The following is a 24,157-nucleotide window of genomic DNA, read 5'->3' on the forward strand; positions in this document are numbered from 1 at the left end:
AGGTTCTGTGAGAAGCCCTGTCTCAAGAAATAAGGTGGAGAGTGACCAAGGGGTACACCCGACATTGACCTCTGACCTCCTCTTACATGTGAGCGTGAGTGTGTGTACACACACACAAACACACACACAGAGGGGGGCATGCAAGCATGCGCAGACACATGAACATCATGCTATAAAGGTAGGGTAGGAATATACCAAAAATCATAATTTTCTCCCTGGGGGGGGCAATTGCTGCTTATTGGTTTGGGACAGAGCCATGAGGAAACTCCATTTAAAAGTGACAGAAATGCAGAAAGAGGTAGAAAGGGCCAGAAAGGGAACGTGATGGGCCACCAAGGAAGATAAACGGAAACCCAGCCTGATTCTGTGAAAATTATCTCTGCCTATCTGGAAGGGAATTAGGGATGGACAGCTGAGAGGATGCGGCAGGGAAGAGTGTTTGCTGCCAAGCATGGTGACCGGAGTTCATCCTCTGGGTCCTCCATGGTGGAAGGAGAGAACTGACTTCCAAAGATTGTCCTCTGACTTACACACGCGCGCGCACACACACACGCACACTCATGGATGCACACTAGACACTAGAATAGAATTAGTAGGGAGAATTTTACTGAAAACTTTTGATGCTGTCTAAATTTTGAGACATATCACTTTGACACATAGTGAAAACGTTCAGGAAGGAAAGCCCAGGATGCTCATCTCTTGTGTGTGATGTTGTTGGGTAAATGCTCAGAAGCTGGCAAAGACTTTACCATAATGCACCTGGAGGGATGTGGTGGAGACTCCGCTCTTCCTTCTAAGCAGGGCACTGAGGAATTTTCGGTTTTTTTGTCTGACACTGAACTATAAACACATGGACAGAGACTCCATCCCTGGTAGGAGAGAAATGGTTGTCAGGTAGATCTTCAATACTCTCATTCTTTATGGTAATAAATGGGACTAAATGGTTTGAAAGTACAACTATTACTAAAAAACAAATCAAAGGGTTGCATTTCACTTGTAAATAACCAAAGAAATAGCAAGGAGAACAAAGAACAAACTTTTTACTTCGCTTCTGTTTTGAGACATGGCCTCACACTGGTAAGGTATATATATTTTTTCCAGATAGTGTCTCACTATGTAGCCCTATAGGCTGTCCTATAGGTCACTGTGTAGATCAGGCTGGCCTTGAACTCATGGAGTGCCTCTGTCTCCTGAGTGCTGGGATTAAAGGTGTGCACCGCCAACTCCTGGCTCTAGAACACATATTCTTAACATTTAGGATGACACCGAAACGCAGTCATATGAAAGAAATGTGAAGTTTGTGAAGGAGCTGAGTAAGAGGGAATGCCTGGAGCCGGCAGGCAAAGGAAGACCCAGAGAGCAACAGCTGAGGGGTTTTGAGAATTTCCAGCAGTTGGTTGGAGTCTAAAATCAAGAATCCTTCGAAGTCCATTCATTTCCAAGGACAATAATAAAAACAGTCTTCCTCTGGATTACTCTCTGTGAAGCAAAGAGACACCAAAGTCAACCAAGCTTTTAAAAGCAGCCAGAGGGGCTGGAGGGACAACTCAGTAGACGAGCACTTGGGTTCCCAGCACTCAACGTGACCGCTCACATCCGCCTTTAACTCCAGCCCCAAGAGGTCTGAGGCCCTCTGCTGGCCTCCACGGATACCTCAACACTCATGCTTACCCACAAGTCCCCTGGCCCCCAAACAATAAGTAAAATACATCTTTTAAAAAAGCATCTAGAGAAAAAAGATTCAGTCTTACAGGGGACCAGCTGGTCCTTTTGAAATCAGCAGTAGGGAAATTAGAACCTCAGGTATGCTGAGAGAGCTTCTAGGAGAGAGTTGGTGGGCATTGCTGGCAGGTTGATGTTGGGTCATGAAAGAACCTTCAATTTTATCAGTCAAGTTTCTGGAGTACACTGGATACCTCTCTCTCTCTCTCTCTCTCTTCCCCCCCCCCCTCTCTCTCTCTCTCTCTCTCTCTCTCTCTCTTCCCCCCCTCTCTCCCCCTCCTCTCTCTCTCTCCTCTCTCTCTCTTCCCCCCCTCTCTCTCTTCCCCCCTCTCTCTCCCCCTCCTTCTCTCTCTCTCTCTTCTCTCTCTCTTCCCCCCTCTCTCTCCCCCTCCCTCTCTCTCTCTCTCTGTCTCTCTGTCTCTGTCTCTGTCTTTCTCTTTCTTTCTAGAAAAGGAAACACATTCATATTTCTCTCTCCCCCCTCCCTCTCTCTCTCTCTCTCTCTCTCTCTCTCTCTCTCTCTGTCTCTCCTCTCTCTCCTCTCTCTCTCTCCCTCTCTGTCTCTGTCTCTGTCTCTGTCTCTGTCTTTCTCTCTCTTTCTTTCTAGAAAAGGAAACACATTCATATCTCTCTCTCCCCCCTCCCTCTCTCTTTCCCCCTCTCCCTCTCTCTCTCTCTCTGTCTCTCTGTCTCTCTGTCTCTGTCTCTCTGTCTCTCTCTCTCTCTCTCTCTCTCTCTCTCTCTTTCTTTCTAGAAAAGGAGACACATTCATGCATCACCTTTTGGTCAGAGAGCTGAGACATCCAAATGAAAATTACATTCTTCCCTACCCTGCCTGTGGCTCATGGCTCTTCTCTTGTCCTAAGATGTCTAACAAGGAACTCAGATGTCTCACTAGAGCTGACTCCCTGGTGTCTCTGAGGCTCACTTGTCCCACAAGAAATGAAGTTAGTGTGCCGTGAACTGACTTTGGGTTGCAGCTCAGTCATTGACTTGACATTCCCTGTTTCAGACCTTCAGTCTCGATGTTCGTCATGGTAACCGTGTGGCTATCGCTGAGGCGTCCGGAGGAATAGAGGGCTGTTTACATGGGGAGACTCGTTGCTCTGTAGTGTACCATGTGCTGTAACCTGTGATTTCTAACTGCTCAAAGTCTACTTTACTGGTGCGTGTTACCCACCTGCTTCACTCGCTGCCCTTCTAAAACACCCCCAAGGCCCTGCTTTCAAGTTTGATGTCTAAGCAGAATTAATTTCTTTCTCTCTTTTTGAGAAGTGGGTGGCGCTGCTCTGACTCAGCCCTCTCAACACCTGTTCTCAGCAACAGAATTTTATAACCATTTATGCCAGTTCTTTGGGGCCCTTAGATGAGAATCAGCTCAGCTGGTGGCTAGAAGTCAGAAGGAAATGCCTGTCTGGGTTCCTATTTCGCCTGAATTTATCCTCCATCTTTGGTTGCAATTTCCCACAAGAAATGCCACTTTCATAGAGAAAATGGGAGCACATTTGTCAGGTAGGCCTGAATTTAAATTTTTACTTATATTTTAATTATGTGCATGTGTGAGTGTGCGCATATGTAGGTGCGTGCATGTGTATGTACATGTTCAGGTGTGTGCATATGGGGTATATGCATGTATAGGTGTGTGTATGTACAAATTTAGGTGTGTGCATGCGTGAATGTGTGCATATGTGAGTGTGTGTGTGAGTGGGTGTGTGTGTGTCTGACTATGTGCAAATGTAGGTGTGTGTGTGCATATGTAAATGTGTACATGTGGGAATGTGTGTACATATGTAGGTGTGTGTATATGTATGTGCATGTGTAGATGTGTGCATATGGGAGTATTGCATGTGTAGGAGTGTGTATATGTATCTACATATGTAGATATGTAGGTGTGTGCATGTAAGAGTATGTGCATGTGTAGGTGTGTGGATGTAGGAGTGCCGGTGCTGACAGAGTCAGAAGATTGTCAGAGCCCGTGGAGCTGGAGTCCCAGGCAGTTGCAAGCCACCCAGTGTGGATTCCAGGAACTGAACCCTGGTCCTCTGCAGTAGCAGGAGGTACTCCTTACCACTGAGCCAGGGCTCCATCTTTGCACCATCGGCAGGAGTGAAATATGATTTTAGACACCATTAAGTTTAAGTGTCTGAGCTAATCTGAGCTTTCCTATAGATCTCTGCATTTAATCCTTAATATTCTTTTGTTTTTAGCTTTTAGATTTTGAAAGGGTTAATTCTCTCATCTTTGGTTCATGTTATTTAAATATGTGGCCTCAGGAGAACACGGTATCTCACACATGACATGCGTTCCATTTATGTGAAGGAATAAGTGAGTGGGGACTGCCCATGCAGCCTTTCTGGTGACCTCCCCTTTGACACTTCCAGTCCAGTCACCTGTGGAGCCAGACAGGCTGTGAAGTCCTGCTCTTCCCGCCTCTGTCTGTGAGCACTGGGGCCGCGGGTGTGAGCTACACGGTCCATCATTTTTCATGTGTGTAGCTTTTCATGTGTGTAACATACTAGTCAATTTGCTGTGGAAAACACCGGGTGGTGGCCAGTAGGGAAGAAGAGTTTGTTTAGGTTCACAGTTTAAGGGTCCAGTCCACCATGGAGGAGACATCAGCAGGGGTGTGAGGTAGCAGCTGGTCACATTGGCTTCCCTGTCAGGAAGCAGAGCAACTTGAACGCTGGTACTCAGCCCACTTTATCCTTTGTATAGGTCCAGGGCACTCTCAGGGCAGGCCTTCCCACCTCAGTTATCTCAGCATAGAGTCTCCTCCACAGACACACCAGAGGTGTGTCTCCCAGGGGATTCTAGACCTTGTCAAGTTGTTAGGATAGATACGTCAGGATGGGTAGCATGTTCCCTCTTAACACTGTATTATGTCATGAATTTGATAGTTTGACGGCGCACACACTTTTCACTGGTTTCAGAAAAGTCGACTCTGTAATCAGTTTCCTCTGCCTTCCATGCCTTGCTTTTGAGCTCCCACATCCTCACATTTCCAGATGAGATGTTTGCCTCCTCTCTGGTTTCTCTCACCAGAGTCCCAGCGAGCTTTTCCTCTGACACCTGATCTCAGCAGGGATAGGTGGCCTGACTGGGTCCCTTTTATCCCAAGCTTCACGTGGCCTTAGCATCTGAGGCCCGGCTTGCCCATATACTGCAGGGACTATTTTGTCTGGGCTCTGGTCAGTTTTTAGACTCTACCTCACGGGCTGCAGAGAACTGGAGCCCACGCTTCACTTCCAAAAATGCTATTTTCAGCTGCTTTTGCTTATGTTCTCAAAGTCGCTGCCTTTGTTGGACCACATGACGCGTGACTCTAAAACAAGTGAGGGCTGTGGGATTATCTTAGTCTCCACACAGTTCCTGTTAATTAAACTCTTGTTTGTTCCCAGTCTAGTGCCATTGGCAGAAAGCCACAGAGTCCTGGAGTGGTGGTTGGTTTCCTTGTCAGCTTGACAGCACCTAGGATCACCTGGGAAGAGAGTTTCAGTTGAGGAATTATCTAGATCAGTTTTAGTTGTGCTATGTGTGCAGGTAGACTGTCTTGATTGGCTTAATTGATGTGAGAAGACTAGGCCTGAAAGTGGGCAGCAACATTTCTCTGGCTTGGGCTCCAGACTGTGTGAGAGTAGAGAAAGCTGGCTGAGCACTAGGCATGCATGCATCCATTCTCTCTGCTCTTGATTAGGCTGACTGAGCACTAAGCATGCACACACCCATTCTCTCTGCTCTTGATTAAGCTGACTGAGCACTAAGCATACACATACCCATTCTCTCTGTACTTAATTAAGTTGGCTAAGCACTAGGCATGCATGCATCCATTCTCTCTGCTCTTGATTAAGCTGACTGAGCACTAAGCATGCACACACCCATTCTCTCTGCTCTTGATTAAACTGGATGAGCACTAGGTATGCATGCACCCATTCTCTCTGCTCTTGATTAAGCTGACTGAGCACTAAGCATGCACACACCCATTCTCTCTGCTCTTGATTAAACTGGATGAGCACTAGGTATGCATGCACCCATTCTCTCTGCTCTTGATTAAGCTGACTGAGCACTAAGCATGCACACACCCATTCTCTCTGCTCTTGATTAAGCTGGATGAGCACTAGGTATGCTTGCATCCATTCTCTCTGCTCTTGACTAAGCTGGCTGAACACTAAGCATGCACACATCCATTCTCTCTGCTCTTGATTAAGCTGGCTGAGCACTAAGCATACAGGACTCGATTCTCTCTGCTCTTGCTTGTGGATCTATGTGACCTGCTGTGTCCCTGCTACTGTAACTTCCCTGCAGCAATGGACAGTTACCCGGAAGTGTACGCTCAATGAGCCCTTGGTCCTCTAAGTTGCTTTTCATTGGGGTGTTTTTATCAAAGTATCTGGGCACAGCTTCCCAGACACGAGGGTTGTTAGGGATCGCATCAGGGCCCAGGATGCTGTCTCATTGCCCAGATCCCTTTTGTTAACTATCTGGTTTGCTTGCAGCCCGGCTCTCCCAACCTGGATCACAACGTTCCTGAACATTTCTCCTGTTCCTTTGCCTGTGGGACTCCTGCTAACGACCCAGGCCCACTAGGTTTTGCTGTGCTATGCTCCAAGGCACAGCATTTTCCCTTCATATCTGTGATGTTTTACTCCGGCCTTCCCAGCTAGAATTCCCAGCTGGTGGGTGGAGTGAAATGGGGTTCTCAGGAGAGTGAGAACAGCCCTCAGCTAAACTGCTAGACTCCCATAGAGATCCAGTATTTTTATTTGATTGAATAAATGTTTCTAGATGTGTTGTGCATCTTTGGTTCTTCTTCCCAAGTCCCAGATACTTATTTTTGACAGCGTTTCCAGTTTAGCATCTGGGAATGCCATGCACCATAAGCCTTTGAGTTAATTAATGCTTCCATTCTTAACAGCTTATGTGAGACCAATTTTCCCCCTGTTGCTAGCAATAAAACATGTATCAGGGTTGTTGGCTTCGGGAAGTTTAATAGGTTTTTTTCTTTGTGATATTCAAAAGGGCCACTCTACCAGCAAGGTGATTTGTGTAGAAGACTGAAAGCGTAGGCGTTGAATGGTTAAGCTTATTAACAATACATAAATATTGTAGATGGATGTCCAGCAGCAGAGTCAGCATCTTCCTGTGGAAAACAGTTCTCTTCATGAATGGCAGTTCTCCTCCTGAATGGCAGTTCTTCTCATGAATGGTAGTCCTCCTCGTGAATGGTAGTGCTCCCATTCTCGTGAATCGTAGTGCTCCCATCCTCATGATTGGTAGTGCTCCCATCCTCGTGAATGGTAGTGCTCCCATCCTTGTGAATGGCAGTTCTTCTCATGAATGGTAGTGCTCCCATCCTCGTGAGTGGTAGTGCTCCTCGTGAATGGTAGTGCTCCCATCCTCGTGAATGGTAGTGCTCCCATCCTCGTGATTGGTAGTGCTCCCATCCTCGTGAGTGGTAGTGCTCCCATCCTCGTGAGTGGTAGTGCTCCCATCCTCGTGAGTGGTAGTGCTCCCATCCTTGTGAGTGGTAGTGCTCCCATCCTTGTGAATGGCAGTTCTTCTCATGAATGGTAGTGCTCCCATCTTTGTGAGTGGTAGTGCTCCTCGTGAATGGTAGTGCTCCCATCCTCGTGAATGGTAGTGCTCCCATCCTCGTGAATGGTAGTGCTCCCATCCATCAAGCACCATCCACAGCTGATGTGTCCTGTTAACTAAGACTGTGAAACCATTAACACCACGAACTGAATACCTGTGATAGGCAGTACCACAAAAGACAAAAAGAGGGGCTGTGGAGACTGCTCAGTCAGTAAAGTGCTTGCCACGAGCGTGAAGACCTGAGTTCAATCCTCAGAGCCCACATGGAAGAATCAGGTGTAGTTATACTCACGTGTAAGCTCAGTACTGGAGTGCAGAGACAGGGTGATCCCTGGGACTTTGGCCAGCCAGGCCAGCCCTGATCGGTGCGCCTCAGATCCCAGTGGGTGACCTTGTCTCAAAAAAATAAGATGGCCATCTCCTGGGGAATGGCAGTCAAGGTTGACCTCTATCCTACACAGACACACAGACACACAGACACACACACACACACACACGCACACACACACACATCCTCATGTACACAAACACACAGGAACATCCATCTATCCAAACACATGTGCATATATAAGCGCATAAACACACATGTGTGTAAACACACTTACACACCTAACAAGGTACCAAGAAAGAGCTAGTCTCACAGATCTCTTATTCCCAGTCAGGACAGCTTCTTGCTCCATTGTTCTTGACATGGGCTCTGTGGGGACCAGGAGTAGACACTGGTCACTCACTTGCTGCTTCGGTCTCTGCATACCCAGGATTCTCACAGGACACACCAGATTGGAGTGTGAGAAACATGAGCCTCTCACACGTCCCCATCATAGTTGCATCTAGTTACAGTGTTCCTCTCCTCTATTCTTCTCCACATCCTCTCAAGACCATCCCAAACCCTTCCTGTTGAAGGCTCGAACCCAGGGAGTTAAGGTTAAGAAAGCTGGCTGTGTAGTAGTGGAGGTCAGAGTTGGGGTCCTGACACCTGTGTGGCAAGATGGCCCTTCCTTCATGTTCTGTCACTTCAGCTTCAGAAGGAGTAGAGGGAACTTGCTCGGGCTTGCTGGCTTCCATCCCAGCAAGGAGAATATGAGCCCCAGATTCAGAGAGAAAGAGAGAAAGAGAGAGAGAGAGACAGAGACAGAGACAGAGAGATGAGAGACAGAGAGAGACAGAGATGAGAGAGAGACAGAGAGATGAGAGAGATAGACAGAGAGAGACAGAGAGATAAATGAGAGAGAGACAGAGAGATGAGAGAGATAGACAGAGAGACAGAGAGAGAGACAGAGAGACAGACAGAGAGAGAGACAGAGACAGAGATGAGAGAGAGATGAGAGAGAGAGGCAGAGAGAGGGAGAGAGAGAGACAGAGACAGAGACAGAGATGAGAGACAGAGAGAGACAGAGATGAGAGAGAGACAGAGAGATGAGAGAGATAGACAGAGAGAGACAGAGAGAGAAATGAGAGAGAGACAGAGAGATGAGAGAGATAGACAGAGAGACAGAGAGAGACAGAGAGACAGACAGAGAGAGAGACAGAGACAGAGATGAGAGAGAGGCAGAGAGAGAGAGAGAGAGAGAGAGAGAGAGAGAGAGACCATGTCTCAAAGGAATAGGTAGAGGGTGATAGATGAAGACTAAATAAATGAACGAGCCAGTTAATCAAGCAATTGTTCTATTTTGCTTGTGGAGACAAAGTCACACGATAGCACACAGCAATAGACATTTCTGTTGGCTCTGAGAGCCCTTCCTCATTTTGTGTCTCCTCATAACCCTTGTCACTCACAGACTGTCAAACAGAACACAGAAAGGCCCACGGAGCCTCAAAGAGGAGCAGCGTTACACAAAGGCACCTCTGTTCCCACAGTCAAGCTCCGAGGGCTGGCTCATAAATCAGCATGGCTGCTGGCACCCGCTCCAGTGTTGTGTGTTTCTTTTGGCAGAGTTACAGTGTAGAAGAATGGAATATCCTGTGGTGGCTGAGGAACAACAGGCAGCTACTGAGGGAACCAGGTCAGCACCCAACGTTGCCTTACATGTGAGCTTACGTAAGTCCCTTTAGATGGGACTGGTTCTGGATTGTGTTTCCGAGGAGGTGAGGTACACAAGTCTTCCCTCTGAGAGCATGTGTCCTCCTCATGTACAGACAGATGGCCTTGAGGGAGGTGAGCAGCTTAGGTTGTCCCTGCTCCTTGTCAGGTTGGGAGGAAAGGCACATGACAATCTCTCAGACCCAGCCGTTTCCTCTCCTGGTTCGAGCAGGTCATGCACACACTTCCTTGACTCGGTTTTGAATCCCAAATGTTTATCTGGTAAGTTAATTCTGGAAGGAAGTGGAGTCTTACAAAACACTAAAGAACATTACGTCCAGGTTGAAATCGCAGGCCAGATTTCCTAAGCGTGCTTCCCAGGCAGGCTTCTCCTCCCTCTTTGACTTTTTCTTCTTTTGAAAAAAAGTCTCGGGGACTGGGGATGTGTCTTGGTTGGTTGAGTACTTAACTAGTATGCACAAGGCTGATGCTTCATCGAGATTCTTAGTGTCTTCTACCCTTTATCTGTATGACCTTCCACAAGTGACTTGATTTCTCAGGCCTCGGTTTGCCTATGTGTACTGTGGTCCACCTGTTGCAGGGTTGTGATACAGGTTAGAGGAGAATATATGGATGCAAAACACGCCATCACCTGTCCGTAGTAACGTCGCTGGCCCTCAGGTCCAGACCCCGGAGCTCGTTGCAATTGTGTAACTCTGCTCTGTTATTTTAAAAACAACAACAAACACTGGGTGTCTATCCAAGAGGAGTGAAATTGCCCATCAGCCTGCTGGCAGATGATTTGGGGGTGAGGAGGGAACCAGGAGACTATTTCTTGGGCTACGGCTTTCTCCCCTAGCCAGTGATGGGCTGAGGACTGGGGATCCATAGAGCCCAAGCTTGTGGGATAACTCGCTGTAGCTCGATGTAATTTCCGCCTGCACAGAGACGTACCCCTCTTCTGAGAAGGGCTGCAGCTGCTTCGCAAAAGGAATGGGGGTGCTCTGGTGTGGTTACCTCACAGAAGGCATGCCCCCAACCCCCCCCCACACACACACCAGGACCTCCCTGTCCCTGGATGCAGGGGCGTTAGTGTCCGTGGATCTCAGGAGTGGGAGCCTTGTGTGTTAGAGTCCCAAGTTTGCTGAGTGTGGTTGTGGGTCTGGTTGTGGGCTGTGACTTCAAGTCACTGTGTGGGAAGATGGGAGAGAACCTGCCAGCTCATTTTGTTGACCAAGATGGTGCAGAAGGCAGAAGAAATTGAAGGGCAGATAGCTTGTGTTAAAGTGGTAGAAATGTGGATGGCTGATTTCTTTTAAGAAAAATTCAGTTTAATATTATTATAAAGTTATGTCTCAGTCTTGTATGAGACCATATGCATAAGACAGAGAAGAAGATAGAAATTAGTAAAATTCTTTCTGCCGAATTGAAACATTCCCTCCTCCAGGGACTTAAGCCCAGAAGCTTCGGGAGTCTCAAGGCCCTGGGACTGCAGAAGGTAGGCAGTTCTGAGGGAGAGAGAGGATATGGGTTTTGTGAGTACAGTGGGCATTTTGGTGATCTATCTGCCTTTGAGTGTCACATGCTCCTCCTGTCACTGTCCCCTCACCCCCTCTCTTGTAAGCAGCACAACCAGCTCCCTGGCTCACAAGCTATGTTGGTCAACGGTGATTGTCCACCTAAGATCTAGAGTCACCTGGGAGACAAACCTCTGGGCGTGTCTGTGAATCCCAGAGAAGCCAAATGAGGCGAACCCAGCCCTCATCCTACTCTGTTCCCTGTGGGTATCATGTGACCGGCTGGTTCATACTCCTGTCATCATGGCCTCCGTAACAGACTATACCCTCACGCCGTGAGCCAAAGTCACTCCTTTCCTGCTTACATCACTTTTGTTGTGTGTTTAGTGACAATAATGGGTGACCCACAGAGGCTGGACTTGTGTGGGATCATTTCTATGGTCCATTGCATGAATCAACATTTGTTCACATCTTCAAGGCCACATATGTACATGTTGTAGGAATGCAAACATTGCACACACACGTGTGTGTGCACACACACACCACATTCCAAGGGAGTGGGTTTGGATTCAGCATCAGCACTTCCTGAGTAACCAGTGTTGAAGTGTGCCACTCCTCCAAGATCCATGGACAGTGACAGGGTCCAACCAAGTGAGATCAGAGTAGAACGACAGATGCAGTGTTGAGGTGTGACTGCTGCTTGCTGCAAAATGGGGTTGCAGCAGTTTGCTCTGGAGCCATCATCCTTTCAGTTTGGGGTTATCTTCATGCAATTCCAACTATGCTAATGAGGGCATTTCTGATTGGTCAGTGTTACCTACAGGGCGGGGACAAGGTGCACAGGCTGGGTTTACAGACCGCAGTTCTGTGTGTGCTACCAGCTCATGGTTAATTTGATTGGCAGCACCACTCATTCTGAGATTTGACCAGCAGAGCACCGTGGTCTTCTCGTGTGACATCATCTGAAATTCTTCTGGTTTCTGAAATGTGGCCTCCTCTCCATTCCCCACTTCCTAATAGAGCAATGAAGTCTTGGGGGGTTCACCGGAAGTTCCTTTCCATCTGCAGCTTCTTTGAACTAGCCACGGATGATGCTTTTCACTCGTGACTGCAACAGGAGCCATGTTAGGTGTCACTGAAGGAGAGCCAGGCTTAATGCAGTGCGGGTGGAAGATCCAGTGTCCTGGTCCAAGGCTCTGGGTGGTAGGGACTGTCCAGTGTCATGGTCCAGGAGCTCTGGGTGGTAGGTACTGTCCAGTGTCATAGTCTAGGGCTCTGGGTGGTAGGGACTGTCCAGTGTCATAGTCTACGGCTCTGGTTGGTAGGCAGTGGGGTTTTTTATAGAGGCAATCTGAAGCTGAAACTCTTGAGTTCTAGAAAACTAAAACCTTGGCAAGTGGTTTAAAAATACAGGGACCATACAAGGAGCAGACAGATGGGCCCCAGAAAAGGAAGCTAATAAGACAATGGTTTTCCAAGTTTATTCTGAAGTCAGAAAGCTAAGGGAAGTCTCTCTCTCTCTCTCTCTCTCTCTCTCTCTCTCTCTCTCTCTCACTGGCAGCCTTGTCTCTGATAGATTTTTATAGATGAGGCATTTATCTCCAGAAGCAGGCAGGTGCTTTCCTGGGCGGTAGCTCCCAAATCAAGACCTCAGCAATGTGGAAGGCCTGGAGATGCCAATGAACAGGCGTTATCATGCACAGGGCCTTGAGAGCGCTTGAGGCTGGCCTCAGACTAATGCAGACCACACCTGGTTCCTGCAGAGTTGGGGTTTGCATCCAAGGTCTCCCGCATGTAGGCAAACACTTCATCTGAGCTCCATCTCCAGATCCTCAAAAGTGGTCTTTGCCCAGAAGAAATGTGCTCCTCCACTGTCCTCCCAAGGACACTGCTAACTTTGAGCAGAAACCAGACAAGTGGAACTTGGCTGAGAATCAAACCTCATTGGAGGTCTTCCCTGGATCATCATTTTCTCCCTGTGAAGCAAGCACGTGGTTCTCTTGACTGTAAAGTTGTGAGGACTCTTAACACATGCATGGTCCCTGCTTCCCTGTGTCACAGCATTGACTCTTAGCCCATTCAACCTTCCTGATCAAGAGTTGACTGACAGCTCAGCTGCTCTTTCTGAACACAACTAGCTCTGAAACACAGTATCTGATATCAGCGTCTCTGACGCTGCCCCTCAGACGTGGGCAGTGTGCTAGGCTGCAATTATTTTTCATGCTACCCCCTATTCAGAGGGGTAGGAGCTGACAACTCATAAAGACAATTTGGAATCAATACAGACATGGACCCTGGAATTTTCTCCTTCAGTAACAATAACTATCAACAACTCTGGCTGCTCCTCTGAGCTCGTTAGTTCTTGTCGGTTTATTTCCTGTTCACAGTGTCCCAGAGATGTGGCTATTCTTAGCACCGCCATCCTTCCTAGCACGCAGTTATTTGCTTTTGTGTGTGTGTGTGTGTGTGTGTGTGTACGTGCGCACATGTCTGTGTGTGTTATAGATTGTACATATGTATATGTACATGTATATGTGTGTTATAGATGTATACATGTGTGCACATGTATGTGTGTTATAGATGTGTACATGTGTTTGCACATGTCTGTGTGTGCTATAGATGTGTACATGTGTTGCACATGTATGTGTGTTATAGATGTATACATGTGTGTGAACATGTATGTATATGTGTTATAGATGTAAAAATGTGTGTGCACACATGTGTTATAGATGTGTACATGTATGTGTGTTATAGATGTGTACATGTGTGTGCACATGTGTGTGTATATTATAGATGTGTACATGTATGTGTGAGGGCAGTGTGCATGCACATGTAGACATGTTCTCCTAAGGTACCCTCTCTCTGATTTTTTGAGACAGTCTTTTAATGAAACTGTAGCTTGCCAGGGGTCTAACCTTACTGACCAATGGGCAGCTGGGATCCTGCAGTCTGGGCTCCCAGTGCTGGGGTGGCAGACACATCGCTGAGCCGGGTTTCTGCATGGGTGCCTGCGATCTAACTTGCCTCTTTACCATCTCCCAAGCCCTAGTCTATTTTCTTTTTTTTTTTTTTATTTTTTTGTCTATTTTCTTAATAGGAAGAAAATAGCACCACACCAACAGGCGGGTGTTACAGGAGAGCAAAACAAACATGCTACAGCTTGATGATGCCAGGCAAAACGTAAAATGGAGTTTAAAAGTGTCAAGCCTCAGTCAGATGTTGCCATTGTTTTGACTCTTGCTCTTACCCTCTCTGCACCGACCTGCCAGCCACTTCTCATCCCTCCTTGGTTTTCAGTTCTGAACCGAGGAAGTGACCGTTTCTTAAAAGGCTGGGAGATTGAAATTCTCTAAGCAAGCGTCTTTTAGGCTAGGAGAAAAATCCATCCCTGCAGGCCTTGATTTTATCTTGTGGCTCTACTAACTTGATGAATGGGACTCATTGTATTATCTTCAAATCATGTACATATATGTGTGTGAGTGTGTACACCTGTGTGCAGAAGACTGTGTGTGTGAGTGTGTGTAACTATGGGCAGGAGACTGTGTGTGTGTGTGTGTATGTATGTGTGTGTACCTGTGTGCAGGGGACTGTGTATGTGTGTGTGTGTGTGCACTTGTGTGCAGGGGACTGTGTGTGTGTGTGTGTGTATACCTGTGTGCAGGAGACTGTGTGTATGTGTGCACCTATGTACAGGAGACTTGTGTGTGTGCACCTGTATGCAGAAGACTCTGTGTGTGTGTGTGTGGATGCACCTGTATGCAGAAGACTCTGTGTGTATATGTGTGTGTGTGTGTGTATGTGTGTATGTGTGTGCAGAAGACTGTGCCTGTGTGCTGGTATGGAAGCCAGAGGTCAGCATGGGTATCTTCCTGAACAGCTCCCACCTTACTTTTCCAGTCAAGGTCTCCCACCGAGCCTGGAGCCCACTGGTTGGCACACACAGTGAGCTCTGGGGTTGTCCCTGTGCCTCCATGCTGGGGTTGTAAATACATTTGAATTACAGGGCAGCAATTCTCAGAAGGCCATCAGAAAACACAGTACAGTTATAAAGTAGGAACAGAAATAAAGTGGTTGGAGTTCCTGAATCTGAGGAACTCTACTAAAGGGTCCCAGCCTTTGGGTACCACTGCTCTAGGGAGTAAACACAGAGAAAGCATGGGAGTATGAGGAAGGAGTGTGAGGGAGGAGTGTGAGGGAGGAGTGTGAGGGAGGAGTGTGAGGGAGGAGTGGAGGAGTGTGAGGGAGGAGTGTGAGGGAGGAGTGTGAGGGAGGAGTGTGAGGAGTGTGAGGGAGGAGTGTGAGGGAGGAGTGTGAGGGAGGAGTGGAGGAGTGTGAGGGAGGAGTGTGAGGGAGGAGTGTGAGGGAGGAGTGTGAGGGAGGAGTGTGAGGAGTGTGAGGGAGGAGTGTGAGGGAGGAGTGGAGGAGTGTGAGGGAGGAGTGTGAGGGAGGAGTGTGAGGGAGGAGTGTGAGGGAGGAGTGTGAGGGAGGAGTGGAGGAGTGTGAGGGAGGAGTGTGAGGGAGGAGTGGAGGAGTGTGAGGGAGGAGTGTGAGGGAGGAGTGGAGGAGTGTGAGGGAGGAGTGGAGGAGTGTGAGGGAGGAGTGTTAGGGAGGAGTGTGAGGAGTGTTAGGGAGGAGTGTGAGGAGTGTGAGGGAGGAGTGGAGGAGTGTGAGGGAGGAGTGGAGGAGTGTGAGGGAGGAGTGGAGGAGTGTGAGGGAGGAGTGGAGGAGTGTGAGGGAGGAGTGTGAGGACTGGTAGGGAGGAGTGTGAGGAGTGGTAGGGAGGAGTCCATAGCAAGGATGGGGAAATGGCCAGGGCCGTCAGAGCAGCTGCAACTAATCACACTGAGAGCTGATGTCTTGGGAGGGAATGTGGGAGTGGAGGGTAGGACTTGTCTGAACCACCACCTCCTATTTCCTTATGTTTGTTTGTTTATTAGACAAGGTCTCACTATATATTCTTGGCTGGTCTGGAACTCATAGAGATCCACCTACCTCTGCCTCCCAAGTGTTAGATTAAAAACATGCACTAGCAGGCCTACCTTGAACTATCATGTGCCCCCGATCACACGGCTGGGCATTCTCTATCCTCTAAGACTTAAGCTTGGTAAGTGTGCCGTTTACAGAGCAAGGGAGGGCTCCCTGTCCTTGGACATTACCTTTGGTCTCACTTCCATGCATGGCCTCTACATGGAAACGTGTGTGGTGCTCTTTGGTTAGGCATGACCGGAAGGAGGTTAGTCTGGTAGATTGAAGGCCTACGTGAACAGAGCAGAGAGGGTGGAGCTACAGGAACAGTTGAGGCCTGTGAACCTGGCGGCTCAGCACTGTCCGGGGCAGCTATGGTGGGGTGGAGGTAGGGGAGGAGCTTCCAGTAAACACCCAGCCCTCCGTCTCTGCACACGCCTGTGCTGATGACCACCCCCAGTGTGAGAATTCAGTTTTGCTTTTACACCCATTCATTAGTCGATTCCACTGGAGCACCTGTTACCCGTGTGTCTGAGGTCTCGGGCAGGGCAGACATCCTCAGAGACCGTGAAGATAACCAAGCTGTGTTAGCACCCAAAAACTCCAGGTTCCCATGCTAACTGGATCCCCGGGAGACAGTTCACTGGCTGTGGCTGTGACTCAGGCATGGCGCTAGTCATGAGGGCCGACTGGACCTTTGAATGGGGACCCGTAGTGACATCTGATACATTCGTCTAAGGAGCAGTGCCCATCACAGTCTTCAATTATGTCTCTCGGTATTTTCCAGATTAATGGTTGATGTGGGAGGGTTCATCCTGACAATACACAGTCTTCAATTATGAAATGTTGGCAGGTTGTGTTGGACCCACTGGTATATACCAGATCATGTAACACCAGGGGGTTCACTCTGAGTGCGGGTGTTGGTACAATTTATGAGAGGGCATTGGGAGCTGAATAAATAAATCTTTCACTCAGTGACTCTGGATGCCAGGCATCTATATAGTAGAGCATGTGGCTGGCATACCTGGCCCAGTCAGAGTTACTAGCCTAATTAGGTGGTACTAGGGCTGTGCCACTTACAGTAAATACACCCTGTCTCTCTCACATCCTAAAAATAGCTGTGGATGCTGTGTTCCACACAGGCTGATGGTGCCTTGCTGCCGTATGTTTGTGTGACGTTAACAATCTTACCAGAAATTTGGCATGAGCGTGGCCACAAGCAGAACACCAACAGAATCTCTTAATGGCAGTGGAGACGCCAATTCAAGCTAGACATGGTGGTGCCCGCCTGTTATCCAAACCCTTCGGAAGCTAAGGCAGGATGGTCACAAGTTCAAGGCCATCCTGGGCAACTCAAAGAGATCCCATCTCAAAATAAAAGGTCAAAAGGGAGCTGGGCATATACTGAGTGGCAGAGTGCTGGCCTAGCCTGTGCTAGGTCCTGGGTTCAGTCCAAGGAAGAGATCAGCTTAGACTCCAGCCTTGACCCCAACATTGAATTCGAACAGAGTAATCTAATCTCTGGGTGGGTCCCCCTAACCCCGTTAATGTCATTTCTGTAGGGAGCTGACTCGGCAGGTAAAGCACCTGTCACCAAAGCATGAAAACCCAAGTCCAAATCTTCAGAAACAACATAAAGGCCAGACAAGAGTCTGTCCATACCCATAAGCCCAGCACTCCCACAGAGAGCTGGCAGTTGAGATAGGAGCTTCCCCAGAAGCCTAATGCACACAGCAGCCACCTTGTCCCCTGCCTCAGACATGGTGGATGGATACCTGAGGCCGTCTGACCTATGCCTGCTATGGCACCCCAGGCCCATACACAAGCAGATACAGGAGCCGTAGACTTTTTAAAGATGCTTATTTAGAAGAAGGGCCCTCTACAGTTTATCTCCATTTCACTCAACCCTGTATGTTTTTGATGTGATCAGAATTGCCAGTCTTCCCATGTCCCTCAGGCGTCCAGCTTGTTTCTGCTCCCAGCATAGCATTTGAGGATGGAGATTCTCACAACCTAGCATTTTGGAAATGGTGGGGAATAGGAAGGGATGATCCAGGGTGAAAGTGGGCGCCTTGGTGGATTGTCAGCTTAGGAATGAAAACAGCAAACGCTGTAGCTGTGTGAGGCTGAACTCATGTTTTCATTACGTTTAGTTATTCTCTGTCTGTCTCTCTGTCTCTGTCTCTCTGTGTTTCTCTGTCTCTGTCTCTGTCTCTCTCTCTGTCTCTGTCTCTCTGTCTATCTCTTTACCTGTTTGTGTGTGCGTGTGCGTGTGTCCGTGTGTGTGTCCGTCCATGTGTCCATGTGCCACAGCAAGCTTGTCAAGTTCATAAACAACCTGCAGGAGTCTGTTCTCTCCTTCCACCATATGGGTCCTGGAGATCGAACCCCGGCCATCAGGCTTGGCAGCAAACTCCTTGCCCACAGAGCCATCTTGCTGGTCCCCTCAAGTTCTTTATGTGTAAGCAAAGGTTTGTGAAGTGTTCACCCTCGTTTTTTTGTTTTTAATGAGATTTTCCTCCAAGGACTCACAATATCAGTGAGGGCCCCAGCACCTGGCTTGTCCTTCTTAGTCAGTAGCCAGCCCTGCATCCTACTTTCTGCTGGAGATAGCAGGTGCAGCTGATGGCATTTCCTGGGTGTTTATAAATGGCAACTACATTGGAGAGTGGCTGTGTTTCAGGTGGACACAGCCACCACACACATTCTCACCTTCTGTCAGCGTCAGCATGATACTTTAATAATGAAAAGGATTTAAAAAGCCAGCAGTGAGGAAGGTGGTGCTCTTTTGCAAATCTTTTTGAAGCCTTCGGAGAATTCCAGACGCTGTGGTTGGTGCTGAGCATTCACACCCTAGTGGGAAGGCGGAGATCAGTCAGATGATCACAGAAGTGGGGCTAGAGAGATGGCTCAATGGTTACAGCACTGGGTGCTCTCCAGAGGACCCACCCACCACCTACATGATGGCTCAAAACCATCTGTAAGAAGAATTGATGCCCTCTTCTGGTGTCTGAAGACAGCTACAGTGTACTTAAATAATAAATCTTTAGAAACAACTGTAATGTGCCTCCATTCCCACACTTGTGAGAGAGCAACACGTGTATCTTACTGATCCAGGAATAGCAAATGAGCAGATGTGTGCCAGGGGTCTGACAGAGTGGCAGCATGGAGGGTGTTTGAGCCCAACTTGTAGGGCCTCATGCACAGCAAGAAGGGAGGACATGACTCTGGAGAGACTGTGGGTATCTAAGCGTCCCCAAGGGAGCTTAGCAACAGTGGTGTCCAAGAACTGTAGATTTTGGGGGGTCCCCCATCCTCTCCTGTTCTCTGTCTATAGCAGCACCCATGTGTGCTGGCAGCCACATACGTGAGTACGTAGGCTGGCTCCCCTGGTATCGTTGACATTTTTATAAATGGAATTGCTACTTTCATTAGCAAAGCAAATTGCTAAATGAACCACTTGCAAGCTACTGTGGGGCCTTATTTACAGATACCCACGGCCTTGACTGTGCTAAATGGCAATCAGTAGGAGTCATTGTGCTGTGGTGGCAGAGGGCCTGCCAAGTCGCTTGGGAAATACACAAAATATTTTCAGGACTAATTTAGTAATTTCAGCATCATCAAATATCAAGGTGGGGAAACTAGTAAACAGTGTTAATCTTTAGGAAAATTTGAAGAGCGAGCACACGCTCAAGGCTCGAATTTGTAATTGCGTGCACGTGTGTGAGCGGGATGCAGGTGTGCCATGGCGCATGGTAGAGGTCAGAGGACGACTTTACGGAGTCAGCTCTCTCCTTCCACCATTATGCAGATTCTGAGAGTCAGTCCCAGGGTCTCCAGGTATAGCAAGTAGCTTTACCTACCTGGCCATTTTGCTGGACCAAGAATGATCTTTCTTTTCTTTCCTTTAAAAAAAAAAAACAGATTTATTTATTTTATGTATATGAGTACACTGTAGCTGTCTTCAGATACCAGAAGAGGGCATCAGATCCCATTACAGATGGCTGTGAGCCTCCATGTGGTTGCTGGGAATTGAACTCAGGGCCTCTGGAAGAGCAGTCAGTGCTCTTAACCACTGAGCCATCTCTCCAGCTAGAGGATTACCTTTTACTGTTTCTATCCTATGCCCAATCCCTGCTATAGTTGCCTCTGTCACAATGTAACTAACCCTCATTTTCCGGTGAACAGGATCTTGCTTAAAGGCTTTTTAAAGTTTTATGTGTGTGAGTGTTTGCCTGCTTGTATGCACGTGCACCAAATATGTGTGGTGCTTGCAGAATCCGGAAGATGGTGTTGGACCCTCTGAAACTGGAGTTACAGATGGTTGTGAGTCACGTGCGGGTGCCGGGAATTAAACCTGGGTCCTCCACAAGGGCAGCCAGTACTCTTAACCACTGAGCCATCTCTCCAGCCCTAAAAATGGAATCTTGAAAGCATTTTCTGGGCTCTGAGGAGATGCTATACCGTGATGCACAGACAGAAACTCCCCCAGCTGGGCAAACTCACAGATCCACCCATCTCGTTTCCAGAAGCCTCTGCAGCCCAGATTTATATGGCTTTTGACATGTCACGGAAAGAAAAGAATCTATCATGATGCAAAATGAGTATGGTATGTTTAACCAAAGATCGGAAGTGTCTCAAAGCTACAGCAGTCATAGAAACGTATTTCTGCAGAAATCCTTTAAAAAATTACACTTTCCTCGAGGCTTAAACCATAATCAAATACCACGTCGAACATAACCCTGAAATACAGGCTTCTCATATTTGATGTGCTGAGCCTGGATTGCACTCAGTTCTTCATGATTCAGTTCCCTCAGCCCTGACGGCTGGATACCAGGCATTAATTTTACTGGAAAGTGAGGGAGATAACTGGAGACAAAGAAAAGCCCAGAACAAAATGGAAGCAGACGTCGTTCTCTTGCTCAAGGCTCTGCCCTTGAGACGTCAGCACATGTGTCTGTCTGTAGAGTTCTTGGCTGTAATCGTGGAGTTTGGTAAATCTCATGGCTTGGTGCCAAACCCTCTCCCCATCACACGAGGGAGATCTTGATTGTTCTGTTGATAATTTGCTCCTGATGACTGTGGTACATAAATTGTCTCAGCATGCCGTGGTGGCTCCTGGTCTAGCCCACCTGCCTACTCAACAGACAGCCGAGTGCTTCCCTCTGGCCTATGGAAGGGTCTGTGTGAAGGTTAAGTTTATTGTCAATTTGATAGTCACCTAGGCAGAGTCTCAGTGAAGGATTGTATAGATCTGGATGGGCTGTGAGCACGCCTGGGAGGGCTTGTCTTGATTACATTAGTTAGTATAGGAAGACCTGAGCCCACTGTGGGTGGAACCATTCCCTGGGGTTGGACCCTGAACTGGGTGAAAGTGCAGAAATCTGGCTGAGTGCTAGGCCTGTGTGTGTTTACACTCTCTGCTCTTGGCTGAGGATGTGGTGTGGTCCGCTATCCCACCTTCCTGACTCCTGAGCTATTCTACCTTCCTCCTGCCTGATTCCTGAGATATCCTATCTTCCTGCCCCCCTGACTCTTGAGATATCTCATCTTCCCAACTCCTGACTCCTGAGCTATCCCACCTTCCTGCCTCCTGACTCCTGAGATATCCCACCTTCCTGCCCCCTGACTCCTGAGATATCCCACCTTCCTGCCCCCTGACTCCTGAGATATCCCACCTCCCTCCTGCCTGACTCCAGAGCTAGCCCACTTTCCTGCTGCCTTGCCTTCCCTGTTCCAATGGGCTGCAGCTGAGAGCTGTGAGTGAAAATGGACCCTCCTTCCTCTGCCTTGATTTTGTCCAGATATTTTATCATGGCAACAGAAATGCCCAAGGAGGACACATGGGAGGCGGGGCCATGACCACATGGACTAGATTCCAGGGAGGAGACAGTGGACAAGTGGATGACACAGAACATTATTCATTGTGAGGAGGATCAGAAAGGAAGAAACCAATTGCTTAGGTGTGCATCAGGGAGAATGGAGTTCTCTAAAACCCAGAGGACGTTGGCCTTTATACCCTCAGTTCCCCACTGCCAGTGCCCGGAAAGAAATTTAATGGGTTTGATCTCAGGAAGAAAGATCTCCTGTGAGGAAGAAGGGGCTTCTTTAAAAATGATGTTTATCTGAACACACCCATCTCTTCTTTTATTTTCATGTGTATTTTTTTCACTGCTAAAAATCGAAGCAAACGTTGATGCTTGGTGAAAGCCTTGAGAGGTCTCTTTCTGGGGAGGTAGGGTCTGAGGAGATGGTTCGTTTGCTGACGTGTTGAGCGCTTGCCTTGCCAGCATGAAGACCTGTGTTCAGTCACCAGAACATGTGTATAAAGATAGGGCATTGTCCTGTGTGTTTGTAATGTTAGTGCTGGGGAGGCAGAAACAGTCAGGTCCCTGGGCTCATGGCTGGCCAGCCTAGCTATGTGGTAAGTTCTAGGTTATGCAAAGACCCTGCCTCAGAAAGAAATCGATGTTGGAAGGATGGAGGGTGTACTTGTCCCCTGGCCTCCCCCTGAACGCACGTGGGCTTGAGCATACACACACACACACACAGGCTCATGTGAGCATAAACACACATGTATACCCACACATGCATGCACACATACATATGCAGACAAACACACAAGCCTGCATTCACATGCGCATATACACACACATACATGCACACATATACACATGTACACATACACATCCACACATATACACATGTACACACACATGCATGCACACATGTACACATGTACACACACACATCCACACATGCACAGGCACACAATCTCTTCTGGTTAGTGTATCTCTTCCACAGATGTACAGATGTCATCAGCACTACCTTGAGCCACAGAACAAGCTGGTTCTGGAAGAGACCAGAACCATCCTACACAGACCAGAGACAAAGTAAGACTGTTTGGCCCACAGCAGGTGTGTTTGAAGGAAAGCTTTAGACAGGCAGCTGCTCAGTGTGCTGTGGAACAAACCGCACTGCACCGAGCTCCGTCAGTCCTCGATAACACAGAGTGGGAACTGGGTTCAAGATGCTTCTGAGAGCTGGGGCCGACTTGAATTGTGCCAACTCTCCATGGACACCTTATTGGGGATTCTTGTACTTGTGTCTTTTCCTTATTTTTCCCTCTTCCATTTTATATGAGAACATTACCAATTACTGCTTATTCTCTCTCTCAAGTCTCTCCTTCCCTTGCCCCCTCCCCTCTCTCTTTCTGTCCCTTCCTCTCTCTCTTCCCCTCATTCTTTGTTCCCCTTCTCATCTCCTTTCCCCGAGAACATTAGAGGTGGAAAAGATTCAGGTTTGCAATCTAATCTGATTCACATCAGCATCCTCCCTGGACCTTAGTTGACTGTGGGCCACATCCACTTTCCCCTGTCACCCAGGGTTCCCATGTCCCAGTGGCTGGCACTGGCTAGTGGTAAGGTATGACACAGTCTACATGTGGTAAAATCCCATGGTAGAGAGATGGCACCGCCCTCCGGAGTGGCTTCCCATAGACACGACTGTAAATGCTGGTCCACAAAACATTATCTTCTTATTGCATTTAATTTTGAGACAGGATTTCACGTAGCACAGGATGGCCTCAAACTCAGTACCTAGCTGAAGCTGGCTTAGAACTTGAGATTCCCCTGCCTCGGTTCCCAGAGTGCCCGGATGACAGGGATGTGGCATCACGCTGGGTTCATGTGGTGCTGAGGAGGGAACCCAGGGCTTTCCTCAAGCCACATAAGCCCTCTGCCACCTGTGCTGCATTCTAAACCCCCGATCTTGCTTCTTAAAGGAGGTCTGGTTCCATGGCCAGGCCAAGCTCTGGACTCCAGGTGAACTCAGTGTGAAGCCAACTTCCACTGAGCTTAGCTGCCCTTTGCCCTTCTCCTTTCCCTCCTCCTCTACACCCTGTCCCCCAACCCTCTCGTCTTCGGTCTCTCTTACTGCTGGATAAATGCATGCAGGTATACAGTGCATTGCATAACAACCGCCCTACTGCCCTCTCTCAACTCCTCCCAGAACGCCCTGACAACCTTCCCCCAGTTTCACATCGTCTTCTCACACATGGGGGCCTCCCGGCCATCCTGCAAGGAACAGGGAGAACTCCATTCCAACCCCAACTTGGCCCTGGCGTCCAGCTCAGAACTGTTCTGCTCCGTTGCTGAATAGAGGGAGATGAGGGCGTCTCTAGGAAGCGGTGCAATACTTATTCCTAGTCCCTTCCTGCTCCACTGTCCTCCTCTGCGCTTGTTTGCCCAAGCCCCTACCCTGTGATTCTTTGTGTAACACAAGAAAACTTACTCGCTAAAGAAAACTGAGTGTCCGCACCCCAGTAGCCATCGACATCCAG

The 24,157-nt window shown here is 48.3% G+C and overlaps 1 protein-coding gene across 11 annotated transcripts in view; it reads left to right on the forward strand.

Moving 5' to 3' along the window:
* Positions 1-24,157, forward strand: part of Myrip (myosin VIIA and Rab interacting protein) — a 167,050-nt gene that overhangs the window by 52,887 nt on the left and 90,006 nt on the right. The window contains exon 1 of one of the 11 annotated variants that reach the window (XM_039081686.2): positions 3,088-3,234. The gene's annotated coding sequence lies outside the window, so the exon portion shown is untranslated. 11 annotated transcript variants of the gene reach the window in all.

The sequence above is a fragment of the Rattus norvegicus genome, chromosome 8, assembly GCF_036323735.1.
Source record: "Rattus norvegicus strain BN/NHsdMcwi chromosome 8, GRCr8, whole genome shotgun sequence".
NCBI lineage: Eukaryota > Metazoa > Chordata > Mammalia > Rodentia > Muridae > Rattus > Rattus norvegicus.